Raw genomic sequence first — 16,219 nt, forward strand, 5'->3', positions numbered from 1 at the left:
AATATGGCGTGGATTTGCCTACTGGATGAAGTTCAGCTTATTCGTTTTAAATTACACCTTTTATAAAATAGTTTAATATAACTTGCGGTGTACTATTTGATAAGTATAATCCGATAAATTTTTACCTCGCTTTTGTGATTCGTTTCATTCCCGTGTGATACTTTCGGTGCATTGTACCGAAGTGCACTCTAAACAATCTGAATAAATATATTATTTAGTATCCCGTTGTCTCGCCGATTAAACCCTTGCATGACCGTTTACTTTAATGCACCCATACTTAACTATTCGATTGGTATAATTTGCATAGAACTGTATGTATTTTCATAATTTAAATTGAAAATTTGCCGGACGTCTTAACTGTATGCAATCCTGATCGTTTTATTTGATTGCCATTAATTATTTTCATTGCAATATTATCGTAAGTTATGATAGCACATACAAAAATATAAATTTACATATACTGTTTTTAATTTTATTTGACTCATTTTATTTTATGACTGGGGTATGTAGCTGATTAAGTGGATAGAGTGGAGATTGAAATGTCAATGGTCGGATCACGAGGCTAGAAGAATGGACGAAAGGTGGACAAATTAAGTGCTGGAATGGTACCCGACAGAATGTTAAAGGGTGAAAGGAAGGCTGCAAGAGATATGGGTGGATTAATTTAGAAAAATGTGTAGGGTGAGATAGATGAGAGTTGTACAAACCAGAGACGAATAGAAGCGTTTTGGAGTGGCTGTTGATGTATTTATTTAAGTTTGGACCATTGTGAAATTACAAGAGTCCCTAATACGCCCCAATGGTCAAAAAGATACAGAGATATGAGAAAAATAAAAATATATACATACATATATACACGGACAAACAGTACATTTATACATAATCATAAAAAACAATAGCATTATAATAATAGCAAATAAAGTAAAAATATCACATAATAAAATACAAAGTACGGGATGTCTTGCACCTGTAGCCAGCACCAATATATAAGACCCAGCCGCAAATACAAAACATCCCTGCAAGGCCCAAATGGAAAAGATAGGCGCAGGCTACCAGATAAATAGGTTAAAATAGTCTCCGATAACCTACACTCACTCAGGTGGGAAATATTACATTCAGGCTCAGCAGCAACGATTTCATTGAGAAGTCGAATAGCTATTGGAATAAGAGCCATTCGATAAAGAACTGTGCGAGCAGGAGGTACAACCATCAAATGATGGTCTAAAACGCACATAATTATTAGGGACATAAAGTCCCAACTGTTCCAGCAACGACGGGCGTGAAGTATTACCACGTAGAAGCTAGAGAACAAAACGAATTCATATAAATTGTAAGTGTTTTGATGGCATTTATAAACCGAAGGATTATTTTTACGATAAACTGTTATAAAATATACACGTGTTAATGATATATATTAAATTGAATGCTTTTGAAAGTCGGTGTCGCATTATTATAGGGTCGAAATTGGAGTTGGAAATAAAATAGTCGTATTAATGTTATCGTCACTTGATACGTATCGCTTTTCATAAATCATCGTGTATTCGTTCAAAATTCGATCACGATTGATTTTGATTTGTGTTATTATCGTTTTCAGTGCTATACTCTCGTCTAATTGCTATTGTATGTACATATTTTTGGGTTTACAAATACACGGTTCGTGATGGATTATGACTTTGCGTTGAACCGGTAACCTTTGGGGAGCGTGTGAATCGACAGGTTGTTCGCTTACCTTTTACACCTCGTGAAATATTATTAAATCATCGACACTGCATACTTATTTACAGCGACGATCGTCGAAATCGCATTCGTTTATGATTTCCAACAATGGAAAAAATGGATTTTCGTATATTTTTCCATTTTGAAAATTCCTATTTTAAACATATTAAATTTCGTTTCAATAGACTGCTTATTTTCATGTTATTAAGATAAGCATTTTCGAACGCTCGACAGCATCGACTTTTCCGATTATGTGGTCTGTGCTGTGAATTTCATTCTCTTCTCGTCCCCTTTTCGCAATAAATCCAATCTAAATAGAGGCACGATTTTCCTAATCCGTTCGATGGTCAGAAACCCACGATTCATTCTGTATAACTCTTACAAAAACAATACTTATAATATAATGAATAATATAATGAATTTAATAATCTTGCACTAGATATTTTGTAATTTTTGCCTTTAACATTTCAAGTTTAAATAAAACAACTTTAAAATAATGAAATATTTAATTCAACGTTCGGAATCGTATATGCAAAATTTAATAAATTCGTTTGTATAATATGTATGTATATATAATAGGAAAATCGTTACCAATACGGAATATTTCCACAAAGGGTCGCCCAATTCCCCGATTAATTTTGTTTACGTATTATACTATTATAAATGTATATATTTAACTCGGTCTCGACCAACTTTAATCGTAACGAATAAACGGGCAGGGGTAGGAAATTTGAATAACTTAAACTTCTAGAAAAGCTTAAGACCTTCTCTCACTCCACTTCAGCTCAAAGTCTCCCGATCCCATTCCCCGGTCCCTTGGAACCCTTATATTGCAATCAACAGCGTAATTCTTCGAAATCGTCGTGTTCAACTCGCCGGCGACTGCAAACGAAGAAGTTTATCGTTTTAGACACCGATTTTCCTCGCCAAAGTTCTTTCCGAGTCGCCTCGGGCGACAATAATGTGCTTAAATGAATTATTGAAATGCCAAAATACATAATATTAATATTTAACTAATGTTAACAAGTTATTTAGCGAACATTTCCAAGTTTAGGGGCCTGGCCTTTCATTTTTACATTTTGTAATGTCAGTTTGGATTTTGTTTTTACTGTTATTTTCCACGACGAATTGAAATTCCAATAATTATTCGTGATAACGTTTTCTTCTTCAAATAAAAAAATTACGTATGTAAATAAATATTGACTTAATACGTATGTACTGCTAATTGTATTTTATTGGTAGATTTTTCTAAATAAATTGCCACGATAGCCAGGATTATATTTATTCGAATTTATTTTTGATTTTATCATCTTGAGTACCTTGAGAATACTATTATACAATAATTATTATTTATTTTTTTTGTTATATTTTTCTATTATACTCAGCATCTACATAATTACAGTTTAACGCTACAAATTACTTATAATATAATATGTACTTCTAAAGTACATATTAACTTAACTGAACATAAGTATTGTTTTAAGACTGTCTGGATTTTTCAATAATACCTATATTTTGGATTTTTCAATAATACCTATATTATTAAATTTTATAAGTTTTCATGCCATAATAATTCAGCAGAAAAATCTGATTCCAGAAAAATTTGATTCCACCCACGAAATTTCGCATTTTGAAATTAGATGAATCTTTTCTTCTACTTATTTCATGTTAATGACAACTTATGTCGACTGAGATTGGCACAATCATTGAAAAAGTACTTTTTTGTATCAATTATGTATAAGCAGGGCCGCCGAGAAAAATACCGGGCCCTGGAAAAAAAGAATTCCGGGTCCTATGACAAACTAAAAAAAAAGATCTTATAGATATATTTCAAATATGTTAAAAATACCTATACGAGCCGTTATACTGTGCCAAAAGTGAGTATTGGAATCAATTTTTTTTTATTTATTGTGATTTTTTATTTCTTTAAAATGCGTATAATTCATTATCTAGCGAATTTTAAAAGTCAAAAATATATTTTTCTTTACATATTTCTCTCCACTCCAGTGATTTTTTTGTTGTTCAGTGTTATCGTTGTTGACTTTGACGTGCAATTAAAATTATGCACGCTTTTCAAATTTTCCTAACCGAGCTTAACGATGCTCAACGGATGTCTCAATGGTTTTTAATCCGCTCAAGTCTCTCGGCAATTAGGTCGCATTTCCCTCGAATTATTGGGGTATTGATCATCCAGTGTTGGTGCAAGGGTCGGTTGTAAATTTGCATTGCAGGCCACCAGCTGCATACCTTGGCCATTACTCTCGCTATTATCCCATGGATTAATGCATCTGGTTGCAGCTACAGGACTCTCTCCACAGCCAATATTGACAGTCATAATGAAATGAAAACAACAGGATCGAATTAATATTCACGTGGTCTACGGGGATTTGCATTCGTCTCGTAGAGGCATCCACTACGGCTACGACAAGAGTCAATACATTAGCATGATTAGAATGTTCAACGATCGAAGCCTGTGACGTTACGGTCTGTGGGCACTGCAAATTAACACCGTCTCTCGTCCAGTATCAGCTGCAGAAACCTCTCAATTGATGTTAGTATATATGTATGTACTTTGTATATTTTAAGTGAGCAATAAATCGGTTACAAACAAATCTTCAGAATTGAGATTTTTTTTAAATCATCTTATAAAGGTACACATCATAGCAGATAAATTAGTTCTCTGGGTCTCTGACTACGACTTATATGTTAATAATAAATTTAATACAAAAAATCATCGTTAAAAATTAGGCTGACAAATTCTTGATCTCTGAGAGACCATTACGATAATATTAAATAATAATGCCAAATGATGATGATGATGTAATGATTTAGTGTTAGAATTGAGATAATATATTTATATGGAAATGTTTCCTAATATATATGTATGTATATGTTTCTTGACATGTTATACAATGTAAACATTTTCCATATAAAATTTTCATCTCCATACAGGAGATTCTTATGCAATATGTATATACATATATGTATATGTTTGTTGACTTCGATGCATAAATACAATGTGTCGTTTTAATCCAGTAGTCGTTTATGTGTCATAACAAAATTCCATCACATGAAATATCCCATGTAGTGTGTACATTTTTATTTTCTGGTGCTATCGCATAGTGCAGTTTGTACTCGAATTTCATCGATGCAATTTTAGCCCTCCTTTCTTCCTATCCCCCTGCAGGCCACTAAAACGCTTAAAGGGATGCACTTAGCTTCGGATGGCTTTTGTTCAACGATGCATTCTGCAAATTTAACGTGTGCATCGTTGATCTTGCAACAGAGCTAATAGAAAATGTGTATATGCACGTAACACTGTATTCATTTTTAATGCACATTCATATAGGTTTAAATCCTCTTAACGACTTAATTTTACATATTTGTTTTCGACCGAAATCAAATTTTATTTTAAAATATTCAGTTGTTATAAACGAGCAGACATTTCCCTATTTTTATTTTATGTCCCTATAAAGGGGACGAGCGACGCACGTACGGTAGATAAAAAATATGTGAATGTGCAGTTGCACATACGCACCTGTTCGTATGTTATATTAATCCGATGTGTGCATTCGAATGCGAGAGCATTACGTTTTTGCAATTTTTTCATACCCGTTGGCTGTTCGGTCGACGGGGAAATTGCGAATGAAAAATGCAAATGTAGGCTGATGTGTGACTGCGGTGAATTGTCAGAATTTCCCAGCATCGCTTGAAAAAAGGGCCGTTTGCACATAAAATGGATCATGTGAAATATTAAATTATGTAGTGAAAGTCTGCAAAAGGGAGAGACGATTCATGTAGCATTCGAGTTACGATTATTTTTATCATCACTGATTTTTAAGAATAATTGCCATTCAAATAAGTTCCGTGAAAAATTCTGACATTTTAGCTTCTGAAATAAAAGCAATAAAGCACAAAAACTTAAATTCATGTTATACATACATACCTACATATATTGAGCTCGGATACGTATATGAGACATGGCATTTACATATTAACAACCCTCATAATTTGTACGTGCAAATTCATAATTCAACATCCGCGCACTCAAATGTCAAACTCATTATTGCCTCAACTGAAAATATTTCACGGAAAAAAATGAACTAGACGCTTCTTCTCGAAATGTCAATGCTTGTTTTGTCTGTCATATGTCATCTCTAAAGATGACATACCGAAAAAAATAACATTGAAATCGCTTAATCTAAAGTGAGCCAGTATATTTTGCTTCACACGACCTATCACGATTATTTTCGGTGTGCTGATATTTATCAATCCAGAAATCACAAAAGAATACTAGTCGTTAAAAAAAGTACGAAAATAATTATTCAAATGTATAGTTTTTTATATATTATTTTTGAAAAAAAAGTATTGATTTTACATAAATATGTATGTATGTATTTCATCTGATACATATGTACATATGTATATATTTAATCTGAATAAAAATACTTTGCCTCAATAAAATGATCGATCAATGTGTTTTGCCAATGATGACGTATGGATGTGATCTTAGACATTGCACGCCAAGATGCTACACTGTGTTTTCGCTGCATAAATGTACATATTTCATTTTTACCGTAGTTCCATGACAAATTTCCCCGTAATCGACACCATGGCCAAAAGTGTATATACTATATACAAATTCAAATATAAATTGAAATCATAATCAGACTACGACAATAATGGTGAGGTTAAGTTAGGTTGGGGTAACTCTGATAGGAAACGATCGACTTGGAACGTCTTAATTATTCAAACGTGACTAGCAGCACCACAGATAGATTTAATGACTTTTCAATCGAGATCTGATACTGTATTTTTTGTAAAGATTCAATTTGATACTTCATAGCATTTGTAAAAATGTTTACTTTGAAGTAGTCTATTTTTTTTCCAAAAAATCTTCAATCGTACAATTGTTTTCGAACAGCATTCCAGCTTCGACACACACAGGTATACTATTGTAGTCTGTAATATTAGATATATGGTATTACATAGTATGCCCACATCATACCGCCTGTTTGTGGGAGATAACCGCCAGAACACCGTATCGCCATCGTACACCCATATCGAAACCCCATATACACACGGCAACGTGATCAATAACACACTATACGTACACGGAAACGCGTAAACACGCGCGATTGTCTTCGGGATTATTATTAGCTAGGTACACGCATATATAGGGCCAAAATTGAATAGGAAGACAATCGATATCACTCGACCGGGATGATGCCGAGTCGGCAAGCAGCGGATGTATACATATTACAAGCAGGAGATACTTCTAGACGTAGAAAATTTATTGACAAAGTTCGGTGGAGTTCCCCACGGGAGTGCGCCCTAGCGTGATGTATGCTAAAGTCGCAAACGCGCGCCAGATTTTGGCTTTCGCCATAATTCATTCCAATGTGTACAGTTTATTTTTCCGAGGCTTCCTGTGTTCGCATTTTGCGTATATCGTGTGCGAAAATATCGCCGAGTGTAAAATGAGGAGCTTACTAGTATGGTCTCGCTATTGAGAGGTGTTGATGTATTTTTTTGTTTCGAAATAAGTCGTGTACGTGTAAGTAAGTATATTGTGTAAATTGTGGTATTGTTGAAATATTGATTTTTCGAAGGGTAAAATGCTGCATAAAATATAGGCGTATCAATTATAATGCTTTGTCCGAGACTAAAGTTTTCGAATTAAGGCGAACTGTAAGTAAAAAGTGTTCTAAACTTTAGTTATTAATTATATACAATTGAATTGTACGGTTTCATCAAAGTTTAATTTTATTTGATGTTGATTTTCCTTATATATGTATGTATGTATATTCTATAAATATGCTTAAAGGCGTATAAATCGCTGTAGAGATTGGAAACAATACGTGGGTGAGAAATATGACAAGGCTAGTTGATAGTAGAGAAAATATGGTAATTGGCAGGTCACATAGCTAAAAGAATGGACGAAATAAGTAGAATTAAATAGAATGATATCTTAGAGAATGTAGAAGGGTTAAAGGAAGGCCGCAAGTATGATGAGTGCATGAAATTATAAAATTGTGTGGGCTGAGATGGATAAGAGTTGCGCAAAACCGAGTCGAATAGAAGCCTGCTGGAGAGGCCTTCATCAAGCAGTGGAAGGCGAATGTCTGTAAATTATGATATAAATATGAATCTTTCTTAATTGATTGAATTTGTATTCAAAAACAATTTTATAAATTTAATAAAACGTATACAATCATGTGAAAATATTTGTAAAAGCTCAATCTAAGATATTCTGAATAGAAATATTTATGCATGGTATGAAAACAAATATACGTACACATGTATATGTTTTCACAAATCAAATTATATTTAGACAGATTTTTGACATGAGATTACTTAGGTTTCGCCAGTAAAGACTATGACCATTTCATCAAGTTCGATTACTTTAATTTGATAATAGATTTTTCCGAAACATATCATTTCCGTTTTAATAATATTTTATATAAAATAAATTGTATCTATTACGTCATTGATTTGTACTAATCCGTGGTCACTCTTGTAGTCATTAACTAATGGGTTTGTATAATCTTGATATTGATACTAACCATTTATTACGATATGAAATATAATTTTAATAGAGTACATTTTTCCATTCAATTCTTTTCTCGGTATTTCAGTTTTTCCATTCGCGATTAGTGCCGTAGAGAAACGGTAGAAAAACGGAGCTTTTCCTCTTACTTAACCCCTTCGCTGCGTCATCGTAGTCTGGTGTGAGAATCTGCGGTTGGAATTAATTCCGCAAGTAATTATTCTGTCTCGCCGTCTGCGGCCCTACCTCGGTTTGCACGATATATTTTCTTTTTTTACTCGGCTTTATTTCCGAGTTATTAAACCGGACCCAAATCGAAATTGTTCAATCTGGCGATTCGAATATTATCGCCCGAGTCCGAACCGTAATAGCTTCGGCTCGTTTGGTTTTACGCCTTTATTATTTCACTCGCATTTTTTTCTTCTTCATTTTTTTTTTCATTTCGAAAACATATTTCTCCGCGCGCGCAATAATCATCATTTGCGTGGGAAACGCACTAGATAGAAATCTGATTTATATTTGTTGTTTTGTTTCACACAGCGTGTTCGATATTGCGAGCGGAGGTATACATATACATATGTATGTACAAACAAGATCGACATGAATGTGTGTGTGTGTGTGTTTTTTGGCATTGTCGAGAAATATATCTGTTTGTTTTTAATCACACGAACCCTCCGGATGGCTGATGGGACTGAATTTTTTCCGGAGTGCGGAAAATTCATCTCACCCCTAATGTGGACTGGGGATTGTATGGGAGTGTTTGGACACAAGGGTGTATCGAAAATTACGTTTCCACTGTAATAGAGATATGATAAATAATAACACAATATTTTTTCACCCGAGTGCGTTTTTTAATGTATAAATTTTCAATGGTAAACTGTATTTTTCATAAACAACTATGTATAATATCGGTATTAAAAATTGAAGGGATTCACAATGCAGTTCGATTTGATTTCAATTTTCGCAAGTCTCATTTGAATCATATTCGGCAAGTATTCTATCGAAAACGTCATCATTTTCGAACCACCTTACTGGACATTTCCCATCCCACTTTTCCCGATCATATCGGGTTGAGTTATTGGCGAACGGGCCCGCTTTGTTTGTCCGGCCGATATTAGTCCGATATGAGTGTTTACACTCCCCCACCGATTCTCGGCAAAACGGGGGTGTTGCAAACCCCAATTTTGGACTGCCATAGTTTGTTTTGGTCCATGGGAGACCCCTCAGCAGCAAACATTTCCTCGACCTTTACGACGGGGGTGGCAAAGTGCGAATTACGCAGCTGATGCTGATGACGTTGCAGTTAAAATTCCCATATTCTACATACATAACTCGTGCCTACGTCATTACGAATGAATAATATGTGAATTTCGGCTTAGTACAGGTATTCGTATATACATACATATGTATGTACATAGCAGTGGTGTGCCGTTATTAGACTAGAGGGACTAGCAAAGTCCCCTAAAATCTTTTAACTTAAATTTAAAAATATCAACAATCCAATTACAATAAATTCAAATCGTATATATTGATATTGTTCATTCGGATTAGCGAAGTTCAGAAACCGGAATCGGCCCTATTAGTATATTTTTGTGGTTATATTAACAATATACTAATCGGTAGTGGTAGTATATTGTTATGGTTTGGTCCACCGCGTCGTTTGCTTGCACGGGCTCGCCGTCTAAATTCTGTTCCCTTCGCGATACTGTAAAATTGTTATGTATAGGCATTCCGTCTAAGACAAAATATTTTTAATTCACTAAAAATATACTAAATTTTGTCTATGAAACGTAATTCTGAACAAATTTTTTTTTTGTTAATATAACACATATTTACAGAGAACTTCAAATATTGCAAGGCACTTGGCTCACGAAACGGTACCCTCGGAACAAATCAGTGCAGAGCGCGCGGAAATAACGAGGCCTTGGAAACGTTGTATTTTTAATCGATTTTCTACCAATCATTCATAAGATTATGTTTTGAAGACAAACAAAAGTTTATTGATAAAAGTAGGTTACTTAAGATATTTCTGCTAGCACAAAAAATAAAAACATACTCACCACTTCAAGACAGATTATTATACTTCAAAAATTCAAAATACATATTTTTTAATATATCTTTTTTTTCCCGTTTCACACCACTGATACATATGTAGATATAATATATATAAAAATGGACGGGATGTATGTATGTACATATGTATGTTTATATGTGCGAGTACGTGGACAAGTATGGAAATTTCAAAAAAACACATTTTGGAATACTAGGAATATACATGAAGATGTGGCGTGACGACCGATCGTGTCCGAAGTGGGGTAGAGGGGAAGTGGAGAGATGTGGATCGTCAACATATGATTCTGATATTGGATTCCTGAGTTGGAACGGGTGACGTCAGCGTCAGATGCGCCTAACCATGCGCGAGAACGTACACACATACATACATACATACGTTCGAGAAGACACCCACACATTCATTCATCATTGCAACGTGGGCGAACGGCGAGCGTATTATGAGTGCACTCGACTTTTTACTATTAATATGCGCGCGCGTCTATAAATGATCTTATTTATATATAGCATATAACTTTATTTTAATTCGTTTATCAATTTCCGAAGCCACCCGTTGAAATCAACGGGCACAACACTAGTATTTGAATATAGCGTAAACTGTAAGCTCTCAGGATAAAATTTTAATAATATCTCTTACATACATATAGTATGTACATATACTACATATATACTTTTGTATGAAAAATCAATCGTTTGATCATTTTCATTTATTTAAATTTTTCAATAGTTATATAGGAAGTGACGGGGTTACTGGAGTGAAACTTTGATTCGAAGCGATGGTTGTTAACAGTGAATGGTATTCGTGATCAAGAAAGTTTTCCTTTAACGATATAGACGTTGTACGCGAAAACCAAAACTAAAAGTTGGACGCTTCGATACAACTTAACTTACCCACACCTACAATATATTTATAACTTTGAATTAAATGAATTTTCAAAACTTTCAAACCGCTTGTTCGTGTTCGTGTTCGCATTTTCACCATTCCTATTTCGATATTTGTACTTTAATTATTTGAACTCAATATCGATCGCTTCTTAGTACGTAGTCCATAGTATTATATAATCGCTTGTACATACATATACAGAATCGTATCTATCATTTTCGGATGCATTTGGCAAAACCGATAACGCGAGTTAATAATGTCATGACAGAATAATCTCGATGGGCAAACCTACCGAATATTTGGAAGTTCAATAATTATACACATGGTCTATTATAAACGTAGATAATAGCCCCCTAAAAAATATGTACCTATAGTTTAATATTTAAGTATAATAGCTTTTGTCTCCCCTACGATTTCCTACGGGCTTCATATCGTGCACGATGCGTTAAATTAGGTAGATTGCTTCATTCGATTTAAACACCATAACGACGTGGAAATCATACAATGGAACACTCGTCGTGGGAGTGTTGGATACTGTTTACAAATTGACCGAGATTTAACCCTCCCAGGTCGTTAAGGTATGTATCTCATTCTGGGTCGACAAAATATGTTGACAGTTTGGGAAAGTTCTTAAAAGAATTTCCAAGTTTTTGATTTTCTTATTTATTTATTGAAAAATCAACAGCCAACAGATGAAGAAATGCCTAAAAATAGAGAATAAATATAACATCTGAGCCCAATTATAGATTCTTACAAATTACATAATATAGTACATATAGACAGACAAATAAAAAAGAAAAGAATAAAAACTAAAATATGACTAAATAGAACAATGCATAACTAGACATAAAGTGATATAATATATGTAATTGGAAAAACATAGTGATATAATATAATGGGATAAACATAAAGTGATATAATATAATGGGATAAACATAAAGTGATATAATATAATGGGATAAACATAAAGTGATATAATATCTACATATATGATATATAGGTAATTAACATCTATAATTTAATGCACAAGTTTTTCTTATCGAAATTAATTCCGTTAGATTAGAGTTAAAAATTTAACAGACAACGATAATGATGATGATTCGAAAGCGGCCGTTTGCCACGTTGTTCTTAATGCCTTCACGCATTATGATTGATTGTGGTACTGTGATTTCCGAAGGATAAATCTAGACTCTCGGGATTCAGTCGACAATTACAGGATACAAATTATAATAATGGCACCGTAAAATATCGAAGATTACCCGCTCGTGCCGCGGTATAAATTATGTCGCGAACGGGAAAATTACCTTGTAATGCGTAATCCTCTTACGTCGGAAGATGTATACACGGTGTATTGTTAGAGAGAGAGAGGCTGCGAGAGAGCATTTCCGCTTTTAAGCCGCTTTATATTTTGATGCCTTGTCTCGTGCAATGAGCTAAGAATCGGAAGCAAAAGTAATTGTACTTAGAATATAAAATATTCCCAGTGTGGATTCGTTCTTCCCTGCAAAGAGCGAAAGCTCACTCCGAGCGAAAGCTACGAACGAGCTTTGCATACATAATGAACGTATTACAAAAATAGTCCCGGTAAGGGCACTATACAGATTTCTGACAGACGAGCTTATGCCATTGAGAGCTACAGTGTTTCGGAATAAAAATTTAAGCATTCGACTGATGTATTTTTAGGCTATTTAAATTTAGATACTACATACATATGCATATTTCTACACATGATAATATTTTAATCTCAAAGTCAAACCTTACATACACAGATTAATGTATCATATTAATATTAATATAATTTATATAATGGCTCGGTGGTTGCGTTTATGCTAATCAACGAAAGGTTACCGGGTTCAATCCCGTGCTAATCTTTAATGCTGCTGGTCAGACTTGGATATTTCTGACTCCAAGTTGATCGTTTCCAATCAGAGTTTGCCAATTTATATGATTTCATTATTGAAACGGTTCCTCCATCAAATTGGCAAAAATCTCCCTACCCACCGTGTCACCAATATCTGAGTTTGATTTATGTGCAATATGTAAATTTGATGTACAAGTCTAAATAAATAGATGTCTCAATGGATTAATTCATTAGTTAATTAATAGTGAAGTTTGTGTTCTTCAGTATCTCGAAATTCAGCGATTTATGTAATAAAAATGCTGCAATGTTTGTAATTGGCTAAGAAGACACATCGGGGTTTACCTGTTAAATTTTATAACGTGTAACGTTCTACATTGTGTTTTGTACTGCTTATGTTAGTCGTCGACTTCCTGATTTACAGCAAAAAACATGTTTGATTTCCTTTGAAAGTTTTATATTTACCATATAAGTATACTCTAGTGTTCCATTTACGGCATTTTAACAATCTTTATGCTAAATTTTGCTGTCAATTTGTTCAATTGATTGCATCCTTTCAGCACACGCAGTATGTCAAGTGATGATTCTGCAGAACTTGATGCAATATATCGATTGTTGAAATACGACTTTTCTCATGTATGTATTTCTATTCGTCGTTTTAATTTTTGTAAAATTGTTTCATGAATTCCCATGAATCATACTTCTTGTATTTCTTAAACACATAGATAATGTCATGGGTTGGTCACATCCGAATTTTTACGTTATCGATGTACGTTGTAACAACATATGAATATTTGTGGTTATGCGAAAATTCGAATTCGAGATTTTATTTAATTATTATATATTTTGTGATATGATATGATTTTTTTTTTTAATTATATTTAATTGGTACAAATCGTTCAGGCATGTAGTATATTTTATATATAGAGGTGAATTTTCCGCATTAATCCGATCTCATTCGTAATAAATGTTAATCTGTTTATACTGCGACGAATTGTTTGCACTGGGAACGATGTAATTTCCCCGAGACAATCAATAGTGATTAAACATCCGCAATCCCGAAAGCGGGAAAATCTCTTTTGTTCCGAAAGTAGATGGATAATTTCGGTTAGATGCTGTCGGTGTAATTTCGCCAGAATTAAATTAAATAGAAAAAAATATCCCGTTTAATTTACAGCATCGTTTTCGTATTACGTGTCACTTTTTTCATTTTAATTAACGAAACTTCTGCGAGAGTGTAATTTTTTTCTTAAGGTTTTTTCTCTTTTTTTTGACACGAGGATGACTCTGCGCGATAATGGCGAACGGGACGAGGGTGTTCGTAAAAGAAAATTTATATGACGGCTCTTCTTCGAGGCTGGAGAGGTGCAGTCAGAAGTTGCCTTTAAGCTCGTAGTATATATTGCAAGCACGTCTCGTACAGCGGCTTGGGACGAGTAAAGCTGTCGCCCCCCTGACTTTCCCGTTTTATCCCAAATACACACATAAAAGGACTGAAGGGGAGGGGGATTCCCTTATTTATCGCGTATAAATACTTCAGAGAAACCATCCCCCTTTGGGACAATTAATTCCTAATTATTTGTAGCATGCAATTGTGCTTGAGTACCGGAACGAAAATGACATTGTCATATAACATCCAATATATATTCCAATATTAAATAAGAACATTATACTAAAAAGCAATAAAATTAATGACCTTTTTATCTTTAGGTACAAATGTACATATATAAACAAACATAATTCTCAGGATATCTTAACATTCACCGTCATGGCGAAATCCTCTCTTGATTTTTCATTACAATGCGAATGATTTAGCTCCCGTGCTTAGGTACATCGGTATAAGTGATAATGCAATAAGCCAGTTTAGTGACAAAGTCCAGGATCTAAATCAATGAAATTTGAAACAGTTTTATATATTAAGTTAAAAATAAATAATTTTATTCACATTTTGATAAAAATACAAACATGCTTTGAGTCACGATTGTGAATGAAATCGTAACGTTATATTAAATAAACATGCATTTTATTTATAATTTAGACAAATTTTTATTTATTTAGTAAAAACATAAAAGACAAAAGTTTCTACATATTTATTTATTTATTTAGTCATTATTTATGAACCCCGACCATAGGTTGCCTTCAGGTTGCCCAAGGCGACAGCTACATATGATCAAACCTTTTTACCTAAGTACCAAAAACCATCATTACACATAATGATTATACACAAAACATGAGTTGAAAATACTCTACGACAATCCCTGCCACTTGACTATTTTTTATATTGCTTTACATGTGTACATGTGTTCTGAACGTCAATTCAATATAAATATGTATTTTTTTCAATATTATTTTGACTAATATAATATGCTAAAACATATACCGAAATTATTCGATTGTATTCCGTTACTCTGTTGATGTATTTCAATTAAAATTAATCATGGTATTATATTGCGAGTGTATACGGTGTGAATGAATCAAATTAGAACTGAAACGTACGCTGTACGTATGTTCATTATCAATTACGATTATTACACGTTTCTTATATTATACAATTATTTAAAGCTGCCTACAACAGGTGCGAACCGAAACGTATTGCCACGCGTGATTATTTACGCTTACCTTTGCTGCAGTAGTTGTATTTGAACAATATACAGACTGTCAAAAAAAATGTATCTAAATCAAAGGGCCCACAGGTGAGTCTAAAAATAAAGGAGGTATGTAAAAAAACAAAACCCGAAACAAAATAATCCATGTGGACTTGTTCTAAGCAAACAGTCAGACTCACAATAGTGTGTCAAACACGTGACTCACGTTTGTCGTAATTTGTCGGAAACCTGTTCCGATACTTGCATAATATTTATATGTACATATGTACGAGTATATATGTATTTATATGTATTTATATGACGCCACTGTATATGTACACGCTAAACGATATTTATGGATTCCGTTCAATTTTTCTTTCCGTCAAATAATCCATGTAAAATTGTATAAACGTTAGCGCAACTTTGCTTTCGTAATTGCTTCGCAAGGTACATACGAAATAGCTTTCAGCTTTGCTGTAAAAATTACACTCTTGTATACCTAACAAAAAAAATAACAAGACGATACTCATGATTCTTTGTGAACTTTTAAGTTGAAG

At 33.7% G+C, this 16,219-nt stretch overlaps 1 protein-coding gene across 2 annotated transcripts in view; it reads left to right on the top strand.

Moving 5' to 3' along the window:
* The window catches only part of LOC143912085 (protein toll-like), a 189,722-nt gene that overhangs the window by 79,701 nt on the left and 93,802 nt on the right, over nt 1-16,219 (top strand). The gene's annotated exons all lie outside the window — the stretch shown is intronic.

The sequence above is a fragment of the Arctopsyche grandis genome, chromosome 5 (assembly GCF_051622035.1).
Source record: "Arctopsyche grandis isolate Sample6627 chromosome 5, ASM5162203v2, whole genome shotgun sequence".
NCBI classification, from domain to species: Eukaryota; Metazoa; Arthropoda; class Insecta; order Trichoptera; family Hydropsychidae; genus Arctopsyche; species Arctopsyche grandis.